The sequence below is a fragment of the Hylobates moloch genome, unplaced genomic scaffold (genome assembly GCF_009828535.3).
Source record: "Hylobates moloch isolate HMO894 unplaced genomic scaffold, HMol_V3 SCAFFOLD_4, whole genome shotgun sequence".
NCBI lineage: Eukaryota > Metazoa > Chordata > Mammalia > Primates > Hylobatidae > Hylobates > Hylobates moloch.
The window spans coordinates 125,083,911-125,110,817 of record NW_026652279.1 but is presented as its reverse complement, the minus strand read 5'-3'; the positions used below and the strand labels follow the sequence as shown (position 1 = coordinate 125,110,817).

General features: G+C 33.7%; 1 pseudogene; it reads left to right on the top strand.

The window, feature by feature from the left end:
- The first annotated feature begins 12,538 nt into the window (after positions 1 to 12,538).
- Positions 12,539 to 26,907, top strand: part of LOC116466436 (protein phosphatase inhibitor 2-like) — a 57,551-nt pseudogene continuing 43,182 nt past the window's right edge.

Below are 26,907 nucleotides of genomic sequence, written 5' to 3'. Positions count from 1 at the left end.
AGAGCCCATGACAACATGGTGAAAATGTGTGATGAGCTTATTGAAGGGCTAAAGCAGTGTGCATTCATAACAGAAACAGAAATATTCTCAGTTCATAAAATCAGAAAGTGAATTATAAGACAAAGAGCGCTGTTAATGAGACAGATGATTCTGGAGGAAGCATTTAAAAAAGCCATCCAGCTGAATGTCTCCTAATCCCTAGAGGATCCACTTCCTGGTTGGCAACTGTTTCTAGTGTTTTTTTCTCACCTACAAAAGATAAAATACTGTCTACAGTAACCTTTTAATCAAAACACAGCTTCTTAGGTGGAGACTGAAAGCCTGCTCTTATTTTTTGTTGCTGTTGTTTAACAGCTGTTAAAGGTATTCTGGTGAAGCTAGTGTGCTGATTAGTTACCCTAAACATATTATTTTTTCACTGTATTAATATTATGTCATATTTATTATGGGTAAGTACTTATGTGTGAAAAAAATATAAGAAAATGCTTATCAGTAGTTATAAATTCAGAGTTAGGAATGATGGTGTTGCCAAAAAAAAAAATCCCCACAGACTGTTCACGTGGGTGGCTGAGATAGTAGCACTTTTGGTTTCTGTTGGTTCACTGTACAAGAACTTTATTTTATGCACGAAATTGTTAAAAATATTATGTAATGTTAGCTTCAGACTATCTTGGTAAAGTGCTTATGAAAAATAAATTTTGTGTTTATATTTGTGTCTCAACCTCAAGACATCTCATTATGTGTATGCAAATATTTCAAAATCCCAAACAATTCAAAATCTTACACACTTCTGGTTCCAAGAATTTTAGACAAGGAATAGTTAGTATGTATGAATAAACAGCACTTAAGAGAGAAAATGAAATTAAATAAAAGCCGAAAGAAGAATAAAGAAATTTCACTTCACTAAGAAAAATAAAAACAGCAAAGAAGAAATGTGATGTGTTACTGTGCTAAACTAAAGTTAGAGTTATGCTACCATTGCAATGACTTTCAGGAATATTTGATGATATCAACAAGGTATTGCTTCTGCAGCACATGGAAAAGGCTGTGGAGATAGTTTCGGCTTAATTGAAGTGGAGCTAACATTGTTAGTTTTACTAACAATGGAAGTGATATGCATGATATTAGAATTATATAATTGTTCTGCGGGTTTTGACTGCATGCTCTATGTCACCAATTTTTAATATTACAAAAGTATAAGAGTGGGAAAAGTACAAATGGGCATTATTTGTTGTGTGTGCTTAATGTGTTGCCAAAATGTAAGGGCTGGTTATTGGTAATTCTATCAAAAAGAGCACACACACTGCATACATACATATCCTGGAAAGAGAAGATTTAAAAGAGAAGTGAAATTAAGATCAATAGAGTCTGTGCTAAAAAACAGTTGACATAACAGACATTGTATACTATTTCAAATAATTTCCATAATAGCTATAAGATAGGTTACCATTATTATTCAAATTTTAGAGATAAGGAAACTGAATTATGGTTTTATTTAGCACTGGACAAAGCACAGACAGTAAGTAGTAGATATTTATTTAAAACAATATTCATATTTTATCTAGAGCCCACAGTTTGAACATAATATCATAAAGGATTAAGTAGGAAAAATTAAGAACTATTAGAAGGTGATGACAGTCTTAGGTTTACATCATATTCTTATAATTTATTAATTTTTCTTCCATGTTTATGTGTATTTTCTGAACCCATTTCCTTATCTTAAAAATGGAAGTGTTAATACTAGTCTTGTAAGAGTTATTCTATCTTTCCCACAGTTTTATCATGGGCAGAAAAAAAAACTGATAGCTACATATAAACCTATGACAAATGAAATGATATTCATTGTTCAAATATTTTATCACGTTTATGTACACCTCTTGTTTAAACTTTATTTTTTCACAGGAAATGATACAAGTTATTATTAAATTTGTTGCTTATAATGAATGTCTTATAAGCTTAATTTATAAGTTTGTAGTTGGCCATTTTATTCTCTATTTTATTGAGAATTACTCACTAACCATGCAGTAGTATTGTTAGTATCTTTCTTTTTTATCATATGAATGATTTTTTAAAAAGTGAAGATAGAGTTTTGTGGATTAAATACCATTCAAATTATAATTTATTGTTTTATTTCACTGGCACTGCTAGAAAACTAGTAGGTTTAACTATGTAAAGACGATCCATGTTTTTCATATTTTAACTAAATGTTATATTTAGTTTAACTATATAAATATTAACTTTCTAATACCCCAATATATTACTCACAAGCCATGAATGAACATACTTTACATGGTAGTCAGTAAAAACCAACTTTTTCAAGTAGACTCAGATGCCAGTATCTAATTCCCAAAAGGCTAAGAGGCTAAGAACTTGGTCTTGTGTACTGCTGTATTACTAATGGTTAAGAACATGCCTGGGACTCAGTGAACACTCCATAAATATTGATCCTATGAGTGTGAGAGAGTGTGTGTGTTTGTGTGTATGCACACATGTGTCTGCGTGTGTGTGAGAGAGAGAGAGAAAGGAGAGAGAGAGAGAAAGAAGAGAGATCAACTTCCATCTCATTATTTCAGGCAAGAGCCACCATAAACAATGTGTACTAAGTCGTAAGAAGAAATGGAATCAGATAGAGCTTTATTTTGGAATAAGTACTCACTGATATTAAGCAATGTCAAACATAAAGAAGATTAATGTAATGTTCAGGATTTGAGTAAAAATAAATCAGAAGAACTGGGAAAAGAATATATCTGCTTAAGTTTTGAAAACCTACAAAACAAAGTAGCAGCTTACATATATCAAAGCTTGGCTGTTTAGTAACTATTTTCTACTTCTGTTTAATTTTTATTGTGTGTGTGTGTGCACGCGTGTGTGTGTGTGTGTGTGTGTGTGTTTGTGTAGCCTTAGATTTGCAGAATAACTTAAGACCATTTCACATTATTATCAAATTAATGCAGCAAATGAGGAAAAATTCAGTGTATCTACATCAAAAAGCAAGGGTTATTTTTAACATTAACAGTAAGGAAATGTTTAAATGCATTATTTAAAATTCAAAACAGAAGTGATAGGTGCCCATTTTTAATAAGAGGAGGCAAATGAACATTTGAGAATTTTCCAACAATTCCACAATTAAAGAATATATAAAAACTAGATATTTAAAATGTGTATATCATCAGGGTGTTTGACTAAAATGTACTGTCTGTTTTGATGAACCAAAGCAAGAAAGTGTTTCAGGAGTTCATCAATGTTGAACAGTTGCTGACAGCTTTGTTCTAATTTTTGAAAACAATTGTTTGCTAAATTATGAGGTATCTGATGAATAGCTTTAATTAGATTAGCATCAAGAAAAAAGAATAAAAAAGAATATATTCTTTAATTACATCAAGATCTAAGCTTATGTTTATATTCAGTGAAAGAAATCTATTAATGAGAAAAATCTTTTTGTTTTTCCCAGAAAAATACAATTTAAAAAGTAGATGTCTATCTCTTATGGTCCACTGTTTTCCTGGTTTTAATACCAGGGTGTGCTTCCAGTTTTAAACTCCTTTATTCCCCTTGATAGTAGAAATCTTTTTCGGAGCCAACATCATCATTTCTTAGGGCATTTATCAAAAGCTTAATGTATTATTTTAGGCTGAAAATATATCAGTGCAAATGTAATTGCAATCTCTGTAGCATCAAAGTAGGAATACCCAGAGTTCATGATTGGTCATTCTTATCCATGAATGTATCGTAATAGGCTGATATGCTCCCTTTCCCAGGAAACAAATTTTCTTCTGGACATGGTCCTTCTGATTAAATAATATCTTATCACAAAGAATGACACTTAATAGTAGAAATTTCAGGCCTTGAACATTTCATCACTGATCCAACCTGGTTAAGTATAGAACATTATTAAAGGGGAAAAAAGGCTTATAAGTTGCTTAGTAATCAATCAACTAGCATTTACAACCATCATTTGATTATTACTCTCTGTGGTACTGTAGTGGAAGGAAAATCTAAGCCGTCCATCCACTCCTGAAAGAGATTTGAATTAAGCATATCTGATATACCATAGCAATTTAATGAGTAAAATTATTCAATTGAGCACTTTCTGTTGAATATTCTCAAAGAGCAGCTTTGGTCACTGTCAATGTTATTTTTAATGCTTTTTCCCAGAAAGTGCTAGTCAATCTAGTATTTCAATTATCAACTCTAGTCACATCATTTCTAAATTATATCTATAAATGTAAACTTTCTTTAATATACCAGAAATCTATTTCCATATTTATTATATTTCATTTATTCAGAAGATATATTTATTAGTCACCTATTTACATGTACCTCTCTAAGCTCCGTAACAACTTTACCAGTTTTGATAGCTCAGTGTCGTAATCGTTGATTCTTGATCATTGAAATGTTTGATAACATGGACATCAAGTCAAGCAATCATAGACATTTAAATTACTTATAAAAGCCCCTAGACAGTTAATTTTCACTTACCAATCCTTATTTTCTAAAAATTTTGTCAGGATTTTTTCTTTCTAGAGTATTCAGATGGTACTTTTATGAAACTTAACCTGAGTTTTTCTATTTTTCAAAAAATATTTATTCAAATTTTTATTTTCTAGTGTAATTATCTGACTTTTATCTAGAATTTCAATTTCTTAAAATTTTTACTTTATATTTTTTAAACCTGATTGTCACCAAGATAATTTTTATTTAGTAAAGTAAGCACATTCTTTTTCTGCTAAATATATATTTAGTTCTACCTTTCTACTTTTGATTCCATCACAGCAAAAAAATAGTCTGACATAACCTCCTCCTTTTGTTTCAACTTTTTTTTCTTATAGATATTGGCCTGTAGCTTTGAGTTTATTTATTCATCTGCATCATTTACCCATTCCAAGTACTGCTGCGAAAATGTGCCCATCGATCTTCCTTTTCCTTTACTTCTCATTTTACTACCAACTTCCTTTTTCTTCTTTTTTCTAATTGCCATCAATAAGTATAAAGCATCACAGATTTCAGTGTGAAAATTAATATGGCTGAAAAAAGAGATGTTAAGAAATAAATGCCTGTAAATGCATTTTAGGTAAGGAAAATATTATCCTGTGTAAAGATTCCTGAATTACTCTGGTGGAATTTACTTTATTCTTGTTTCTGGAGCATGGGAATTATTAAGATAAATAGAGCTTTGTTGATTCCCTTCCCCTAGTGAATGGATTCCTCCCCACACATTCACAATTTTGGTAATAGAGAATACGTTACCAGAGAAAAAGGAATACTTTTATTGATTTTTTCTTTTTTACAAACATCATGTGCAACACCAGAGTGTGATTTCATGCTATCTTTATCCCAGAATGAATGAAATGTTAAATTTTATCTAATATTGGCTTCTAGGGGCAATAGGGAGTGAAATAGATTAAAGTGGATTATCTCAGAGGCGGGGCAAATTGAAATTCTGGTGCTTTGATGTGGGAGACAGGTGTAGTACCACATTAGAAATAGTGCTGGAAATCCTAAATTGAGACCATTAGGTACTTGAATGCTGTTTGCATGAATAATCCCAAATAATTTGCATATATATGTTTTTGCAGAGGCTGAAAATGAACATGTAGCACTTCTGCCCTGGGATTCTAAGCAAAGGCCTTGTTGGCTGAATGTTGCCTTTGGGAGAAAAGATCATTCTAGGGGAGTTTACTATTGAACTTTGAAGGGGCCATGTGGGCACAGGAAAGGTGCCAAGTCGGCCCAGGAAAGGTGCATGTCAGCCATGGCAACAACAGGAAGTTCTTCCCATTTCCCTGAAGTGTATAAACTTCAGGACACTCAGGATGCTCAAATGCTTTCAACGGGCAATCTTCATAAACAAAGATTAACTCTGGAGAGAGTAAGGGGAGCGGGACAGATTTATTTTGCTCAGGAAAAAAAAAAAGGAATACAATATTTCTTTCACCTGGGGATATTTTAAAACTATAAATTACCCTTGAATTTCAGTCAGTTATGAACTGAGATTAAATCTTACTTAGAATATTGTTCTACTTCAGGAAACACGCACTGTGATTCTCTAATGAGAAAAAGCAATATTGTGCTATGTGTTCTATAAAGATTATTAAATACATGGAGGGAATAATGTTCACTTAGCACAATTAAACATTATGATAGGCAAGGATTGGTGTCTTATTGTTGTTTAATTTGAAAGACTCCAAAGATTAATGGGCAAGTTGGAATATGTTTAGCTATCAGGCAACTTGATTGTACTCTTTTTTGCAGTACCCAGTCAAGTCTTGGCCCCTGTGCATGTGTGTATACACACACACACACACACACACACACACACACACACAGACACACACACAGGCAAAGAGAATTACTGAATTCTCTTGAATTATTAGGAAATCATGACTTTTGTTATGGATTGAGGCTAAAGTTCAAGGTGTTTTTAAATCCAATATGAATATCAAATTTCTTCAGCATGACTTATTAAAAAATAAGCTATACTTTTTCATATATATATATTTAGAGAGAGAGAGAGAGAGACAGAGAGTGAGTGAGAGAGAGAGATCATGAGCCTATAGAGGTGAGTCTCTTTCTGGACTTGCTTTTGTTCCATTAGTATACATCCTATTTTTGTTTAACACTACACTGTTTTAATTATTGCATAATAGGAAGCCTTGATATATTGTAGGGCATAATCTCCATCTCTGCTCTTTTTCAAGATTGACTTAGCTCTTCTAGATTCCTTAGAATTTGCTTAAAAGTTCCACAAAAAATAAAAATGCAAACAACCAAATAAATTTTATAAAATAAAACTTTCCATGACATAAAATATCACAGGATATAGATAAAACTTTTTCACAATTATAAAGTGAATAATTAAATGTCCATTTAGGAAAAGAATAAATTAACTAAGTATTCCAGTTGGCTGAAGGAAAGGGAGAATGACCATATTATAGGAGGAAGAACAAAAAGTAAATTAAAAAAAAATACAGTAATCACAGTGATTAATGCAAACACTTTAAAGAAAAGTAAACTGGAAAATATCTAGAAAATCTAATCATATTTTTTAATAAACAAACTTCAAATAAGATAAGAGCATTAATCTGCACAGAGGTTACTTACAATATATAATACACTTCAAAGTACATTAATATGACATGTTTAAAAATATTTTTATTTTTGTGAATAAGATGGCAGAAACAAAATGGCACAAAGCAAGAATAATAATAGGGTAAAGAAGCAAACAAAGAAGGAAGGTGAAAAATTTACTTTGTATATTAGAGACCTTTGAGGATTATAATATATATTATGAAGATATGAGAATCATTACTTCATTTTATGCTCTAAAAATGAAATGTAAATTCAAATAATACTATCTTAATCATTCTTTTCAGTTTCTCTTAAAAATAAATAAATTGATGGTGCATTCTTACGTGAAGTATAAGTGAATTTGCAAGTTTAGAGAAATACAAGATTATATATTTCTCATTAAATGCATGAACTATTCAGCATTTAGAGAAACAAATTCTTAACCAAACATTATGGAACCATCCAGAATCTAAAGTAAAAGGTTATGATGTGTACAATGGAATAAATAATTTGAATAAAGATATATTTTAAGAAAAAGTTAGGTATTAAAATTAAGCCTTTTAAAAATTTATTTAAAGTATTAAAGCTAACTGAATATGCACAGAAATACATGTTTGTACAAGCAGTAAGAGGACATAAATATTCATTAACAGAAAGTGTTGAGGCATCATTCTGTACTTAGGTTATGCTTATTCAATCTTACCTTGCTTCTAATTGTTCTTCATTTAACCACTTGTGTCTCAAAGGTTTTCTGATATAAAGGAAAAATGCAGCTTGAAGCAAAAACCAAATGCTTGCATGCATTCAAATGTATATACCTGGATATACTTTCTCAACTTACAGAGGCACTTCTGTGAATTACCATTTCATCAGTGAAATGAGGTGAAAAACTAACATTGCTTTTACCTTAGGCATTCTCTTCAAGGGAACATTAGAAGCTGGAAAATGAGACTCTTTAAGTCTTTATTTATCATATTCTCCAAAATCTTAAAGTAATTGTATGTCATTTCACATATAAACACAACATATCCACTTTCCTGGATATTCTAAAAGCAAAATCACAAACTATCTGTGAAAACTGTTATATTAAAATGTGGATCAGAACAGCTGTTAGCATCGTTTTATTTGCTTTCTTAAAAATCTAATGTTATGAACATTAATTATCCATAAAATATCATCATTATGTAAAAGAGATAATTTCTCAAATCACTTTTTCTCCAAACTAATGATAGTCGAATAAAACCATGCTTCATCACTTTATGAGGAAAGAAGGGACATATTAGAAGTGTAAGCTTAGAAGCCCATCACAACTTATAAGTGAATACTGACAAAAATAAATCTACTTTGACCTGTCTCTGTTCTCCTTGTCACTTCTTCAAGGATTTTCTGTAACTTTTCTAATCCTCTTTTGCCTCTCTATCTTATGCTCTCCCAATTCCACACATTTTTATGTTATTCAGAAATTAACTTAGGGAAACATGACTTTTTTTCTGCTTATGCCTGTGGCATCATAGAGATTGCTGATTTTAGCATGCTGGCATTTCCCCATTTTCTAGAAGACCATGGTTTAAAAAAGGTGAAACAATCACTTCTGTGTGAGAACATGGTAAATTAGATAATTTATTCACTGACTATGTCAATAATAGTGCAGAGAAGGACAGTTTTTGAAACCATGGGAAATATTGTCTTAATTCTTTAATTCTACTTATATATAAGTGACATTAAAATGAATTTCACTACATAACTCATTAGATTTTATTTTTAATGAAGATTCAAACTCAGTTTGAAAACAATTCGTTTTCTCATAAAACACAAAAATGACTGAGACTTTAAAACATAAATGTATTCACATATATAATTGTACATAGAGTTATGGAATAAATACTTTAAGACTATTAAGGAAAGTTAAAAGAAGTTTCTGTAATTAAAATATTATATTTTTTATGTAGAATATAATGAGTTTGTTTTGGGAGCACTTATATAATAGGGAAAAAAGGATTTCATTAAAACATAGCGGATGCAAACATATTGGTCAATACCTTACAAATCTCACGGATTTTCAATTGCCTTGCAGAATAAATGAGGAGAATAAAAGTGTTGACACAGCTTGATGAGTTGATATTTTTTAATGCTTACTTTAAAAGAGTGCCTGGTGCAAGCTATTTGGCAATTTTGCCAAGTTTCTAATTTCTGAACTCTCATTTGAATTAAACTGTCTACCAACCTCTTGCTCCTTGCATGAGGAGACATAAAAACTCAATTAAGTTGATGGAATATACATTTTAACTAAACAGTTTTTTGAGTTTATTGTATTAAACTGGAATTAAAATTTCAGCAACTATAAAGACACCCTGCTATCCAAAAATAAATAGATAATAGAATAGATAATAGCTCAACTTATAACTTTATAACTATGGTCACTAATTCTCTCTTAAAATATTTCCTCTTATAGTATATAATTATTCAATGCTACCCTAAATGGTTACAATTTAAGATGTAGTATTTGTGAACTTACATTAATAAAAGATGCTATTGATGGTGGCGGGAGGCAGACAGGTTTCTAGGCAGGGCAGGTCCTTGGTGGGGCCCAACCATCAAGTCAAGGATAGCCTAAAGCCTGGGGGCTGGGCTTCCAGTTCCAAATAGAGTCTGCAACCCAGAGTGAGAACTTCCTTGATGCCTTTCAGCCAGTCAGATGGTGCTTTTTCCACACTCACCCATGGACCAACTCAGCACCACTTCCTCTTGCTCATGGACCAATCAGCATGCACTTCCTCCATTCTGAAACCATAAAAACCAAGGACTCAGCTGGACTCAGGCACCTCACAGGCTACTCGACTTTGGGTAGGGGGCTGCCCTCTTTGGGTCCCCTCTCTGCTAAAAACTGTGCTGTTGTCACTCAATAAAAGTCTCCACCCTGCTCACCCTTCAGTTGTCAGAGTAACTTCATTCTTCTTAGAAGTGGGACAAGAACTTGGGACCTGCCAAACGTGGGTATGAAAAAGGCTGAAGCACCGTAGCCCACAGTCCTCCACCAGTGTCCGGCGGCTGCCCTAGACAACAGAAAGTAGCAGTGGGGCTGGGTCAGCCCAGGAACCACAGGCCAGAGTTGGGCAACATGACTGAAAAAGATGTTAACACACCCCTGTACACTGAGCTGCAGAGGGTGGGAATAATACTCCCTTAATAATAATACTGGAGTTGCTGGTGTCTCCGAGTTTGTTGGGAGCCACTGCATTCCCCTCATCCAGATGCAGGTGCCCAAGGTGGAAGCAGGTTGCTGCATGCCCGGCTGAGCTGCAGGCTGAGCGTGGGATCCCACCGTGAGCGCGCGATCCAGCCTGGAGCACAAGCCAAAGGCAGCCCACTGAACCAAGTGGGTGGGATACCTCCTGTAGCAATCCAAGGGCAATCTTGGGTAGGGGCATCACCAGCCTCAGAAGTCACCAGCTGGCAAAGGGGCACCGAAAATTCCTGTGTCACTAGTCTACTTTCTTAGTTTAAGATATTGGGAGAAGACATAGTTCTTTGTTCTGCTGATACTAATAAAAAAATACCTTTTGAATATTAAGCCTCCTTCTTACTTGTGCCTCCCCCAACAATTTGCTCTATAAATTCAGACAAATGTCCTAGCATCATCAATGCATTTTTCATTAGCTCAACCTATTTCTCAGTTCCTTCACCATCTGGCATATTTTTTCAAGGTGACCTATTACTGTATAAATTCTATTTAAGCAACACTCGAGCAGGACACAATGCTTTTCTAAGTAAGTATTCACTGACAAAGTGTATTTTCTAACATAAGTAATTCTCTAAAGTCCACCATATATTGAACTAGAATTCTTAGTATTTGATGTACTTAACCTAAATTTTATATTAACTTAAACATTTGTGTCAAACAGAAAAAATATTGCAGGCATGAAAAAAGTACATTTCACAGAGAATGAATTGAATCAATAAGGATAAATTTGAAAAATGTTAGGGAAATGAATAGAAGGTCAAAAGTCAAATATTCTTTTGAATATATGCAAACAGTTTTAGTGCCAAGACTGAAAATTAGTTTTTATGATTACAGAAGCTGTAGATACGCCCTGACATTTGCAAAAAATATGCTATAGTAGTAGGCCAAGAGAGGTAGTCTAGAAACTGATTGATTTGGAGAACATATAAAATAATAAGCTTAAAATGTATTATTATTGTTTTCTTCCCATAGCCAGTTCTGTGAATCAGGAATGAATCTAGGAATGCTGCATTCTGAAGGCATGTGGTGATTTTATGGTTCAAGTAAAATAATAACAAAAATATTAAAATAAGTATCACACACTTGTTACAAAAGGAATGAACACTGAAAAGAAGTCAACTATGATTCAGTTTTAAATCTCTTAGATATATTAGTGTATCTTGACATCACAAATTTATTTAATAAATATACTTCTAATTTGATGTCAATTTGAATTAAGTGATTACATAATTATTATTAATTTGTAAAGAGCTTCTTTTTTGCCAGACACTATTCTATTTTGTTTACTCCTTACAACTCACTGAGAAAGTTATTATTTTTTTTTTCATTTTACAAGGGAGGAATGTGAGGTTATAAATGAATTTCCCAAGATCACACTATTCCTGACTTGATACCAGTTATATCTTAGTCCAAGATAAAAATAAAAGCTGTAATTTGTTTTAAAAATTTGTGTAAAGAATATTATGTTACTTATCATCTATTTGTCTCTGTCAACTGTATTTCTTATAACGTCCAAATTGCTAGATATCATGACACTGCAAGTCATTCAATCCATTCTCGAAATTAACGAGATTTAATAGTGCTGAGTACTATTTTGACTGTAAATGAAATGTTTAATGACTGATATTCAAGTATAAAGGCATCAATCATCTGGCAGGCACATTTTTAAGATAAAAATAATGCATTTTAAATTCATGATGAAAGAAGGAATTCCTAATTTGGACTCAAAATAAGATCAAAAGTCCAATGACTGGCACTGGTTCTGCTAATAACCATCTCAATGGCTCCTTGTATAAAGTTACCTGATATTTTAGGTCTCACTCATCTCCATATTTATTCAAACTATTTTAAAAGGACTTATGATGTGCCAAAAACAAAAGCAGAACTCGGAATAAAGTGATATAACAGAGTCATCAAACATACAGACTAATTTTCCAGGCATTGGACTTCATGAAATAACTTAGCAACTGGGTGCAGAAATAGTAGAGAAGTGGTTGGAAGTCTCAGTTCTTAGACCCACAAGAGATTCCAGATCCATAAAATGAGAAAGAATAAGCAAAGGGGAGTGAGAAACAGCTGCCAATGTGATAGAATTTAAACCAAGGTAAGATATCGCGAGAGGGTGGTCCCGCTAGGCTTAGCGTCGCTCCCCAGCTGGAGCTCTTGCTGGCGTCTCCCCGCTAGCAGCGGCTGAAGTGCCGGGGACTAAGGGCACGTCAGCAGCCGCCACTCCTTCCGCGTTGGCTCTGGCGCCGGGGTCGTTGTTTCGTGACAACCACTCAGGTAGCCGTTTCTGAGACAGCAGATGCGGCCGCTTTAGCCCTGAGCGGGCTCCCCGGCTCCCTGAACGGTCTCTGCCAGTGCCCAACTCTTCTCTTCCGGACTCCAAGCCAGGCAGCGACCCTGAGCCAACAGCAGGAGCGCCCGAAAATGGCGGTCTGGACTGCCTCGCACTGGCCAGTCAAGGGGGTCCTGAAAAACAAGATCTCTACAGCTTCCTCTATGGTGGCCTTAGCTGAACAGCCCAGCGGGAGTGTCGAGGAGGAGCTGAGCAAAAAATCCCAGAAGTGGGAAGAAATGAACATTCTGGCGACATACCATCCAGCAGACAAAGACTATGGTTTAATGAAAATAGATAAACCAAGCACTCCTTACTGTCGTAAGATGGGTGATGGTGAAGATGCGTGTAGTGATACAGAAACCACTGAAGCCGTGGCACCAGATACCTTAGCTAAGAAATTAGCTGCTGCTGAAGGCTTGAACCCAAAGTATCGGGTTTAGGAACAAGAAAGCAGTGGAGAGGAGGCTAGTGACCTCTCATCTGAAGAACGAGAAAAAAGGCAACAATTTGAAATGAAAAGGAAGCTTCACTACAGTGAAGGACTCAATATCAAACTAGCTAGAGAATTAATTTGAAAAGACCTAAATGATGATGACAAAGATGAAGAAATGTTAAAGACTGCAGTTGGAGAAAGCATGAAGACGGAAGAATCAAATCAAGGCTCTACAACAAGGGACCAACGGCAAAACACATTCAGTAAGTTCATAGAAGAGCTTTGTTCAACAGTGCAACTGTTTGTTAGATATAAGCCCTGTAACTATAATACATTGCTTCTTGTTCTCCACAATTTATGATTTAAGTACCAAAATCATACCAGTTATTATATATTACCAAGAATTAAATGATATCCTTAGAAACTGATTAGACTGAAAATGACTAATTGTTATATATATCTTGTGCCTAGTACGTTACCACAAATACAACGTAATATCATCAGTCCAAAACTGCATTACTTTTGTAAAAACATTGGTTAATTTGTGTAAGATATTATATAGCATTTTTAGAGGATAAAAAATATCTTTGGGGAGGGGAACTAAGTTATTTTCATCACTCTAAATGGGGCGATACCTCTTACAAGTTTGTTGGTTTGCTTTTTTTTTTTTTAAATCAAAAGACAATTGAACAACAGGATGTATAGGCTGATACATATTCAGGCCGAATAGTATTTTAACACTTGTCTTCAACTTGATTTGTCTGTTTAATTGAAAAGGATTATAAGAGTTACTCTTGCATTTTCTGTCCTACTACCTTTAAAGTTCCTGTTGAGTTTCTTTGTATTTACAAGGAAAGGACTGAACTTTCTCTCATCAAAACTAGCTTTTTTTCCCACAAATAAATTATTAGTTTAAACTTGCAAAAAAAAAAATTAAGCCAAGGTAGAATGTAGTTGTGGTCTGAGGAAATTAATGTTCTAAAAGTTATAGAATGATAACAGGGTGTGAAAAGATACTGTTAAGTCAACTTAAACGTGAACTGATAATTAACCACTGGATTCAGGTGAGCAGAGATGACAACAGCATGTGATATTTCTTCAGAGTAGAGGACGCAAAGTCTGATTGAAGTTTGTTGGAGAGAGGATGGGAAGAGAAAGAGTTCAAACGGTAAGTACAGTTACACTTTCAATGAGTTTTGTTGAATAGAATAGTCAAGTTAGGCATTAGAGGAAGAGGCAGAGTCTATGGACTTTTATTTTTTTTCTTGCTTTGTTTCTAAGCCAGTAGAAACTGCGATGTTTCTATGCAAATGAAAATGTCCAAATAATAAGGAAAACATTGATCATACAGGAACATGATAGGGAAGTTGCCGGAGTAATTCACTTTGCAAACAAGAGGTAATGGGATCTGTTGCACAAGTGTAGAGCTGAGACTTACATAGGAGCATATAGCTTATTTGTTGTGGGAAGAGGATAGGAGTGTACGAAGGTTGATAGACGATGATGGGTCCATGCAGGCATTTTCTTCATATACTTTCTACTTTGTCAGTGAAATAATAGCCATGAATATGTATCTGGAAAAAAAAATGCTCTAGTTCCATAGAGTGGGGAATAATTGGAACAGTTATGCAGAATAATGGGAGAGTAAATTGAGAGTAAATAAGGAGATAGAGTGGTATCACCCTACAGCCTTAAGGAATCCCTTGAATTCAGTGGTCAGGATATGAAAATGAGATCATTCAACATTGTTGTGAGGTTTTCTCCTTTAAGTTCACTTATTCGATGATGACTTAGAACAGGTGAGTTCTAAGTCACCTTAGAACTTTTCACTGGTGAAAAACCAGTGAAAACAGTAAACCTTTTTTCAGGAAAATAAACCAGGGGTGTTGATAATGGTATTGAGGCTTTATGAACAAAGGAAAGAGATTATAATGAGTGGTCATAAGATGTAAGTCAGATAGGTAGGAAAGACATGGTGAACAGTGAAAATACAGTAGTATCAATGGATTGATTGGAAGATGGGATGAACCTAGTAATAAGTGAGGAAGAGGGGTTAGCTGTTACTGGTAATTTTCAAAGTTCAGATGGCTGAACTAACAGGGACCAGAAGTCCATTGAAGGAGAATTCCTAAAGGAACTGCGTGTGTAAATGGATATTGAAAGCATAGTGTATATGGATAGGAAATTTACTGAAAATTTGCAGGGATACTTTGGGAGAGAAAGATAGTAAGCTGAATTACTAAACTTTCAGAGAATGAGGGAGACAAAATTACAGATCTGGAGATGTGTAAGTAGCTGTGGCAAAAAGGGGCAATGTGTGTCATAAACTGTTGTCATGAGCTTCAAAATAGATGAGAGTTTGGAGAAATGATAAGGAACATTGGTTTGTTTGTTGTGAATAACACCACAGATCATTATGGGATAAGTATAAGACTTTTGAGTGGCTATGAAGAATCAGGTAGGCCAAAATCATACGAGCATAAATTGTGTTTCTTGATTGTAAATGCAATGGGCTCCTTGAGTTAGCGAACTGGGTGGTCCTTGATGCTTCCCAAGAGTCTCTGCCTGGCACTTGGTCTGCCACACCTTAGGATCAGACTTTTTGGTAACTACACCCTGATTATAAATACCCGTGGTTTATACGTCTGTTGAACCACATTTCTCCCCTCCTATTCAACAAGACTTGTATATTTAAGAAACCGTTGTCTTACTACCGTGGGAAATGAGTACCTTGTCCCATACTCCAAATAGAATTTCCTCACTCCAACAGAGTAGCACTTCCATTGTGATGCTATAAAACAGGGGGCACAAACTTAAATATGTACAGGAAATTTAAATAAAGTTGCTAGAGGAAAGAAAAATCAACTACCAAAAATATAATAAAACACTACTTTTACAGAACTATGTAGTAAATAACAATAAAGGATGATTAGTCCTAACAATTGTATTTTAAATTAAAAAAAAGTAATGCAATTACAATCAAAACAGCTGTGCATGACCTTGTTCTTAACTTTTAATTCAGTTTTGATATAACAGAACTTTTTTTTCTTAACTTCAAAATGAGAATATCTTTTTTTTTTTGATGTTGTAATGTGAACCATAGCATGTCAGAAACTTTTATAGAGACCACATGAAGATTGTTTTAAAATTAGATCTGTTACAATTTTAAATTGTAGTTATAAGTTGTTAGTGAATTGAAAATATGTTGAGTAAGGTTTTATTTTTAAAGGTTAGTATCTGTAATTGTCAATTATAGTACTGATGTAAGGATTTTGTTGGGAATGTAGGGATTAAATTATAATGACACCATGAAGAATAATTCTATCTTCAGAAGTTATTAAAAATAAATCTACTCAAAGATCAGAAGATCGGAGGATTTGTGAGGTCAGGAAATGTGTCTGTATTGTTCACTGTTATATTCTTGGAACATGGAAAAAGGCCTGGAACATAGCATCCATTCAAGGAATATTTTTGAGTGAGTTAATAAATATATTTCATTCCTGTGAAAGAATTTTTTTCTATTAATGCTGCCTAAAAGGACATTGCTAGATAAATTTTAATAATTTTATGTCTCACTTAATGAACACATCATGTTAACAATAACATAAAAAGTAAATTATTTTCGTATTTGAAATTAACTTTTGTAAAATCAACGTTCCCTTTTTTGCTTCTTTGTTTCCAGAAAAGTACAGCGCTATGCATTTACCCTTGAAAAAAAGATATGCTTTAAAATAGTGAATTGAATCTCATTATTTAAGGATGTGAATGCATTATTCTGTAGAATTTACACTTGAAAATGTCAATTAGTAATGGGGGCAGTACTTATTTTGAAGTGCAGAAATTTGATCATAGGATCATAGGCTATATAGTGTTCATCTTTACAATGCTACAATACACAAGCCCAAAGAGATAACAGTGTATCTTAGAAATCCTGCAGAGAAACACACCCTTGTCACCCAGCTTCAATCACAAGCCTATGATAAGGTTTGAATATAGAAAAATATTACTCCCTTTATCTCATTCCTGTCCCCAGCTACTCTGGCTAAGAAGAATCAGTGGAAGAACATTAGGCTTAGTAATCATTTTAATGTATGCCTGAGCCTATTTGTAGCTATCTCTCATAGACAATATTGTTTCTTTAACCTTTCGTTGTTTCTGATTGTTCTATTTGTGAATGGTTTTATTGTTTATAATGAGGTTCTGTGTTGTTGTAGTTTTGTGCTCTTTGAGGTTTTTTCTTTGCTTTTTTTTGGTCCTATCTAGCTGTAGTTGCTTCTGTTTCTTCATGGTATGTTTATGTGTGGTTGTGTATGTGTGCATGCACCTATGTGTGTGTGTGTTCACAGAGTACTCTGTAGACAAATTTGGAACTCTAGATCTCATGAGGCTTCTGTTGGAACAGTGAGACTATCCAGAGTTGACCTCAGTCTAACTCAGTGTGGGAAATTTACATGACATAAATTAAAACTCATTATGTAAATAAGAAGAGATCCAAGTTAACATAGTTTCTAATAGTCCCACAAGGTGTTACAGTTCATCTGACAAGATTATCAGGCTATTTCATTTATATGAGTCATTATGTTCTGTATTACATTCTTCAAATTAAGACTGTTTACTTTAGCTCCTAGGAAGCAGTCACATTACCATCAGTGATAATTACCATCATTAAAACAATACCTTAATAGAACACTAATTTGGGGGCTCTTGCAGTTCTTTTATAGGAAGCATTACATAATAAGTGGATGTTACACTTACTTTCACACAAGTTCCTAATAATGAGACACAAGAGAGCCTCCCATTGGGAAATGTCTCACCTCACCAAACACTACAGAATTTCACGTGAAGTGATTTTAATTCAGATATAAAAGTATATTCATAAAAATTCCAACTTGTTTAACTACTCGTACTTTTATAAAGAATGAACAAATACATAATTATATTTTGAGTTTGGAGAAAGGGGTATCATCATCAACTACTTGATTTATAATTATAGTTATACCCTTTGGTGTGAAAAATGTGTGTAAAATATATCTATTGGCTGATTGGTTTTAAAATAATGATGGAGCTGTGTGGAAACAATGGAGATATAAATGTAAGTTTTAAAGTTTTGATAATCTTGAATGTGTCTCATATTTACAAAAATCAATCCCTTAGATCAGTGGTTCTCTCCATAGGCTGCATTCTGGTATTACCCTGAAGTCTTAAAAACCCGAGTGTGCTAGATGCAATCCAGTCCAATTAAATCAGTATCTCTAGAGATGGGACCTAGGGACCTGTGTTATATAAAGCCTCAGGTGATTGTTTTGTGCAGACAGTGATGAGAACCATTGAGGATAATCTGAATACATGGTTAGGCTTCAAGCTAACCTGGAAAACTTCTCAACAAAAGAATGATGTGAGTCAAATCAAAACATAAATTTTTTTATGAAGATAATAACAATGTTTTTCCTCAAGAAAATGTTCTATGGCGAGTTATTATCCCAACTAGCTACTGATTTTGAAGAGCTATAATGAATATTTCTCACTGTTTTGTGTGCTTTTCCATAAGAAGAAGTTTATTAACACCAAAGGTTATTGTATTTATCACTTAAGTCAGATAAGCAGTTTATTAGAATAAAATTATATTCTATGTCCTTTATTTTCTCTAATGTGTGGGACACATGTATACACTACATATATATGTGTATGTATATATATGTGTGTATGTGTATATGTGTATATATGCATATATATCTTAAAAACTATTCTGGTATACTAATTTTTTGAGAAAATATAAGTACTGAAAAAATGTAGTGATGTTTGTTCTATATACACAAATGAGCTCTGAAACATGAGCTCATTTCTTTGCTAAATTGTGTCAATTAAAGGACTTTAAGATAAGCTCAATTATTCATCAATATTCAGTTTTTTCAAGAAATTCTTTGAAAGAATAATATTTAAGAATAATATAAGTTCATTTAAAAATGCCCCCACCCAGATATAAATCTTACAACCATCCCATTAAATGCATTGGATTTTAAGCTTTTAAAACATATAGGCCCCTCAGCAGATATACTGCTTTTTGTTAAAATTTCCCAACCTCTTTTGGACAGTAAACATATCATGCATGTTTTACGCAAATGGTAGAAACAATTTTCCATATGTGAATACTTTTAGCAATTAAAATAACTACTTTCCTGAGTATACTAGTGTCTTTTGAACATTTTAAAAATGACCTTATGCTAATTTTTCCTGTGATAATTTTTTAAACAGGGCATTTTTCTGACCTAGAGAACTACCTCTTTACATTTTGTTTGTCCAAAAGATCAAGAAAACCAATATCATTATAATTTTCCTGTATAAACTGCAAGGTGCAAGGGTTTCATTATTGTTCTATATCTGAAATTTAACATGTAATTTATGTTATTACATGCCCATTTGCATATCAAATTAGATAATATGCTGTGCTCAGTGACATAAATAATTATATTCATTTATGTCACAGAGATTAATTATATTCAACCTCTGTAGGCTGAATGTCTTTTCAACTCTCTAATCAAATGATGATTTAGAGTTATAGGATTAAATAAAATTATAAAATACTTATATATCTCATCTATTGATTACAACAGAAGCGTGTTTGTTTTGTCAACAATAAAATGTATGTCGTTCTTAATAAGAATTTTGATACTTTGTAGCTCTTTGAAATAATTATCATTATGAAATGAATATAAATGATCACTTGGGCTATAATCAATAAAATATGTCAATATTGTTTTAAAAAGTAAAGTCCTTTTAATGTTTAGTTATCCTGCTTTTGAACACTATATAAAATAAGTGGTTTTGAAAATTTTTATAAATCCGCTTTTACAGCACAAATTTTAAAAACTTGAATACTGTATATAGGTAATAGTCCTATTCACTGTTTTATTAGAATTCAAGCATCCTACTTAGCTACTTAGATTTATAGTATGTTACCTGTAATATAATTTTATAATTAATGGTAATATAATCAGTCTTCCATAGCATATTATTAGGCACTCCTAAATACACTTAAGATATTACCAAATAAACAAGAATTTATGCTTTCTTACAACCTAGTTCTAAAGGATGGATGTTTGTTAGTTGCTGCAGCAGTAAATAAATCTTGGCCATGACTCTCCTGAAACAGTCCAACATGCTGTGTGACAAGCTTGCCACAGGTAAAGATGTGGTAGGTACAAAATTAAATGTTAGCTTAAAGGTTAGAAAGTTAAGTTCAAACAAGTTGAGAAAGGCAGTATATGCAACTTCTTGCTGCCTGCATGGCTGCATAAGAGTGGCCTTCGGCCTGTAATATTTCTTATTGGGAGATAAAAAACCCTCACAGCCTGGGCTGGGCTTGTCATATTTTCAGAGAGAAAATACTTTTCCCTGTTTAGGCTTGATGTATGCTCCGTAAATATTCTGCTTAGGCACAAGCTTCAGTGATCCTCTGGCACTCCCCCAGCTTTCTATATTTCGGACCCCATGGGGAAGAGGTCATCGTCCCTTTACTGCAGTACAAAGTGAGGGACCTGCAGCCACACTAACCACATCGGCAATGGAGTGGATCCTCTGGCCATGGGGAAACAAAGTCTTGCACTCCTTTTCTTCTTTTTCTGTAAATAAATAGCTGTACCATACCACTGGAGCCTAGTGTACATGTCTTCGGTTCTCAGTGACCCCAAATCATGTAGGTCTCTTCCCTGGGTGGCATTCATCTGCTTGTTAACCTTGGCCACACTCATTTTATATTCTGTCCTGCAGCACAGCTTGACCACCCCGTGAACAGTGAAACACAGCTATTTCTAAAAAGTATTTTGGTAAACTCTCTTGGAAGGAACAAAACAAGTGTTTGTTGGGCTTCTATATTACCATGTGAAACTGAGAGTGTTAAGGCACAACTGCTGCAGATAGTTGCTAAGTCATGTCAGGGAAACTTGTGCACCTCTTAAAAATGTGAACAACTCAAAGTTGTGCTGTATTCAAAGTTTAAAATCAAACATACAGCTTCAAATATTTTGACACATGCTTTTAAACAAGAGTTTGTCCAAATAGGCTATACATCAGAAAAATCTAGAGCCTCAGAACATACCATGCAAATAGCATTGTAAAAAATGTAGCCTAAGTAAAAGCAGATAAAATTGTCTGATTGAAAAAATTACTGCGTAACATTGGGCATTTTAATGGAGCCCAATTATTGGATTAACTCTGCAAATCTGTACTAAGAAACTATTATATACAGAAACTGAAGTCATCATTTGGGGTACACTAGAGAAAATAGAAAACAAAACTAGGAAAAAGATAAAAGAAAAAACAAACAAAATATCTGAAGGTCTCCATCTTTGTGTATTTCATATTCTGGATAAGAGAGACAGATTATAACCAAAAAAGTACAGTCAGTTAGAAAATGTTATAGAGGCTAAAATATGATGAATGTTAGTGAAAGAATAAACAAATAGATCAACAAAATAGAAAAGAAAGAGGAAGACTAGAATAGAAAGCCCAGGAATAAACCCAAATAAATACAATTGATCATAAATGAACTTATCTTAGACAAAGGAGTAAAGGTCATACAACGCCAGGAAAGACAGTATTTCCAACAAATGGGGCTGGAGCTTCTGGGTATCCACATGCAAAATAATGAAATCTAGACACAGACCTTACATCCTTCACAAAATTTAATCCTAAATGGATCTTAGATCTAAATGTAAAACACAAAAGTATAAAACTACCAGAAGATAACATAAGAGGAAGCCTAGATGATCCTGGGTATGGTGATGACCTTTTAGATACAACGCCAAGCGCATGATCCAAGAAAGAGAAAAATTGGTAAGATGAATTTAAAAACTGTTCTGCAAAAGACAGTGCTAAGATAATTAGAAGACAAACCACAGGGTAGGGGAAAATATTTGCAAAATACACATGAGATAAAGGACTGTTACGAAAAATACGATGAACTCTTCAAATTCAACAATAACAAATCAGATAACCTGACTGAAAATGCAAATTAAATAAGAACGAGATACCACTACACATCTTTTGAATGATCAAAGTCTGAAATACTGGCAACACTAAATTCTGGCAAGTATGTTGAGTAATAGGCACTCTCATTCATTGCTGGTGGGAATTAAACATGGTACAGTCACTTTGGAAGACCATTGGAGCTTTCTTACAAAATAAACATAAAATCCAGCAATTGCCCACTGCCCACCTGTATACTTAACAAAGGAATTGAAAACTTACGTCCACACAAAAACCTGCACAACAGATTTTTATAGCAGCCTTGTTTATCATTTCCAAAACTTGGAAGCAACCAAAATGTCCTTTAATAAGTGAATGGGTACATAAACTGTGACACATCCAGACAATGAAATATTAATCATAGCTAAGAATAAATGAATTATCAAGCCATAAACAGACATAGAGAAACCTTAAATGAATATGACTAAGTGAAATAAAACAATCTGAAAAGATACATACTGTATGATTCTGTCAGTTTGATATTTGGACATTTGTCCAAACCCATACAGTGTAAATTCTAATGTTAACTATGAACTTTAAGTTATTATGAGGTGCCAATGTAGGTTCATCAGTTGTAACAAAGGTATAATTGTGGTAGGGGATGTAGATAATAGGAGAGCAAATGCATGGGTGTGGGCAGTGTGTATATAGCACACTAGTCACATCTTATCTACAGGATAGAAGTTCTAAGACTTCCAGTGGATGCCTGAAACCACTACAGATAGTGCCAAACTTTGTATTTTTAGTTGACTCTTGAACAGTATAGGGGTTTGGGATGCCAGTCCCCCAGGCAATAAAATACCTGCATATAACTTTTGTCTCTTCAAAAACTTAAGTACTAATAGCGACTGTTGACCAGAGCCTTATCAATAACATAAAAGAGTCAATTGACACATATTTGTCTGTTGTATGTATTATATACTGTATTCTTACAATAAAGTAAGCTAGGAAAAAGAAAATATTATTAAAATCTTAAGAAAGAAAATATGTTTTACTATTTATTAAGTGGAAGTTGATCATCATAAAGGTCTTTATCATCATTATCTTCACATTGAGTAGGCTGAGGAGGAGGAGGTAGAGGAGGGGTTGGTCTTGCTGCCTCAAGGGTGACAGTGGTGGAAGAAAATCTGTATATAAGTGGACCCATTTAGTTCGAATCTGTATTGCCCAAGAGTCTACTGAGTATTATGTGTTTTTCCTATACATATATACCTATCTACAATAAAGACACTTTAATTTATTAATTAGGTATATTAAGAAATTAATAACACTACTACTGTATTAATCAGTTTTCATGCTGTTGATAAAGACATACCTGGGGCCAGGTACGGTGGCTCACGCCTGTAATCCCAGCACTTTGGGAGGCCGAGGTGAGTGGATCTCCTGAGGTCGGGAGTTTGAGACCAGCCTGACCAAAATGGAGAAACCCTGTCTCTAGTGAAAATACAAAATTAGCCGGGGGTGGTGGAATGTGCCAGTAATCCCAGCTGCTTGGGAGGCTAAGGCGGCAGAATCACTTGAACCCGGGAGGCGGAGGTTGCAGTGAGCCAAGATTGTGCCATTGCACTCCAGCCTGGGCAACAAGAGCAAAACTCCATTTCAAAAAAAAAAAAAAAAAAAAAGACATACCTGGGACTGATAAAATTTACAAAAGAAAGAGGTGCATAGGACTTACAGTTCCATTCCACATGGCTGGGGAGGCCTCACAACCATGGTGGAAGGCAAGGAGGAGCAAGTCGCATCTTCGGTGGATGGCAGCAGGCAAAAAGAAGTTGTGCAGCTCAACTCTCGTTTTTAAAAGCATCAGATCTCATGAGACCTTTTCACTATCATGAGAACAGCACCAGAAAGACTCACCCCTGTGAATCAATTACCTCCTGCTGGGTCCCTTCCACAATACATGGGATTTCAAGATGATATTTGGGTGGGTACACAGCCAAACCATATCAGTTACCAATAAAATATGACAAATAAAAATATTCCAGCACCACAGTCCTTGTACTTTGGGGCTATTATTAAGTAAAATAAAATAAGGGTTACATAAACACAAGCACTACAATTCCATGGCAATCAATCTGATAACCAAGTGGTCTACTAAGTGACTAATGGGTGGGATGACTTATGGCCCTGGTCCCTGGGCAGGGCCGAGTGGGGCAGCATGTGGTTTCCTCGTGCTACTCAAGATGATGTGCAATGTTAAACTTATGAATTGTTTATTTCTGGAATTTTACATTTAATATTTTTGGACCATGATAGTAACTGAAACTGAAAAGTCAAACCACAGATAATGAGAGACTACTGTAATTCTCTGTACTTTCTGCTCTATTGTGGCATGAGCTTAACTGCTCTAAATAAAAATAAAATCTTTAAAAGTAAAAAAAAAAAGGTGGCTTATTTCATCTACATATAAAAATATATATGCATATATGGTAAATGTTACATTTTTTAAAGTAGAATATGGATTATGAGCGGTTCCCATGGTAATGCCTCATGGTGCAGTATTGTGGGCGTAATGATACATAGAGAAGATGAGATTTGAGCAAATCTTTGAGAGAGGTAAAGGAGATGCCAAGCAAATATTTTAGAGATGTGCCCTGCAGGCATGGGGAGTGTTGAAGGAAGAACACTGTGGTCATTGTGCCTGGATATTATCTGTTCTTACATGGAAATCATTTTATTATTCTGCATGTTGTGGGTTGCCATGAAAATGCCATTTCTCTTCTTTAATCTTAAGCTTCATATGAAAATATATTTTCTGTAACTCATTTTTTATGCCTGCATATCCTGGTGGTTAGAAGCTGCATTGAGCCAAATTGATTCTAGATATGAAGTCAGACAAAAATGATAAATACAGTTTTCATAAGCATCCAGTTTGAATTACTCAAAAGGTATAAAGGGAAAGAAAAAATTAATGAGAATGCAATATTTATATGATATTTGTAATGAGGTCAACTTTAATGTTATTTTTCTGTGTTTTGGGTCAGCTTTGCATGGGGGGAGGATGATCTAGTCAATATGCTCAGTTGAAAGAAATGTATAACCACTAGAAATTTACAAAGATAATTTATATGAAACAACATTGCTTACTTAGCAGACAAGACTGAAAAGCAGTTAATAAGCTGAAATATATAACAAGAAAATTCTGAGAAGACATATTAAAGTAATAAGCATATAAAAAATAAAGCAATAAAAAGACATGGTAGGCAGAGTAAGGTAGTATGATCTGCATCTAATTGAAGTTCTGGAAGTAAACATATAAATAAATGTGTAAATATGTAATAATTTCAGAGGTAATGGTAAAGTTTATGGCAAGTGTTGACACACAGATTTAAGAAGCCCCAAATTCAAATCATAATGCATAAAATATAAATTTCACTTCAATGCATCTTAGTAAAGCTAGAGTTAATAAAAAGACTTTAACAATAGCCAGAGAAGAGATAAATAATAACTGGAAGTCAGAGAATAAATGAATGTCTGCAGAGTACTAAGAGAAAATAATTAGCTTAGAATTCTAACGCACAGTCAATATATCTTTCAAGAATGATAGTGGAATAAAAATACTTTCTACCAACAAATGTTCTCTATGAAAAATATTTTCTAATGAAAGATCTAATAGATGTTTTTATGATGAAGAAAAATTACTTCAAACATAAAATTTGAGATTCAAAAAGTAATGATAAAGAAAATAATTGATAAACTTGTAGGTTGATAGAAACAAAGACATAACTTTTAAAAAACATTACTTCATTTAGCATGAGGAAAGAGATATTAATTTTAACAATTACTTGGTTGACATACATTCTGGCTTCCCAGGATATTTTAAATGTATAATTATGTAAATAAACTGTATGTCTCACTATAAATACAAATATAACTCATACTTTCAACAATGCCCTGAATTAGATGACAAATCATATGCTAATAGTGGCCCTAACATTGATAGGTGAGTTTTATAGTAAAAATTTGTCTGAAAATATTAGGGAAATAGAAATGACATATTTAAGTTACAAATTATTAGAGAAAATAAAGAAAAAATTTAAATCAATTAAAACGTAAGAAAATAGAAAAACCACATTAAGGGGTGGTATAAACAGAAATTATATAAGATATTTGAGAAGTAACAGTAGTTCAGTAAATATAATAATTATTAATTAATAAAAAAGACCTAGAAAAAGACGAAGGTTATAAAACTGCATTAAACTACTAAATTTATCTATATATTTTTTAAATAAACATACATAAAAACAAAACAAATTTTCAGAATAAAAGAGTGATAAAAGATGATCTAGCCAAATATGTAGTAACGGGAAATAGCTGAGATAGCCACATTTATATCTGACAATATAGACTTTACATAAAATTTTTACTAGAAAATAAGAATTCAAATTACTCTTAAATATCTAAATATTTTTAAATGTATAAATGTAAATATTCCTAATAGCACATCTTCAGAATATATAAATTAAAAATTTATGTTCTGGTTAGGGGATGGGTAGCAGCAGAAACCCAGCAGTATTCATTGTGTATTTGGTGGTTCTACCATCAGAAGAGTATATGAATTTCAGTTCTCATCATCAAGTTGATTTTGGGGGTCGTACATCTGGCCAGTTGTTCTGTGAGAAGGTGATTTTCTTCAGAGTGATTTCATCTGACAATAGACTAAAAACAGAGAAGTTCTCCTTTATAGAAATCTTTAGGGGACACTCCTGAGACTGCTCGTTGAATTTCAAGTTGGGCAGATTCTAGAACCTCTTGTTGCAGAGAATCCCATTCAGAGTGGGCTGATTTGTGAGTTATAGT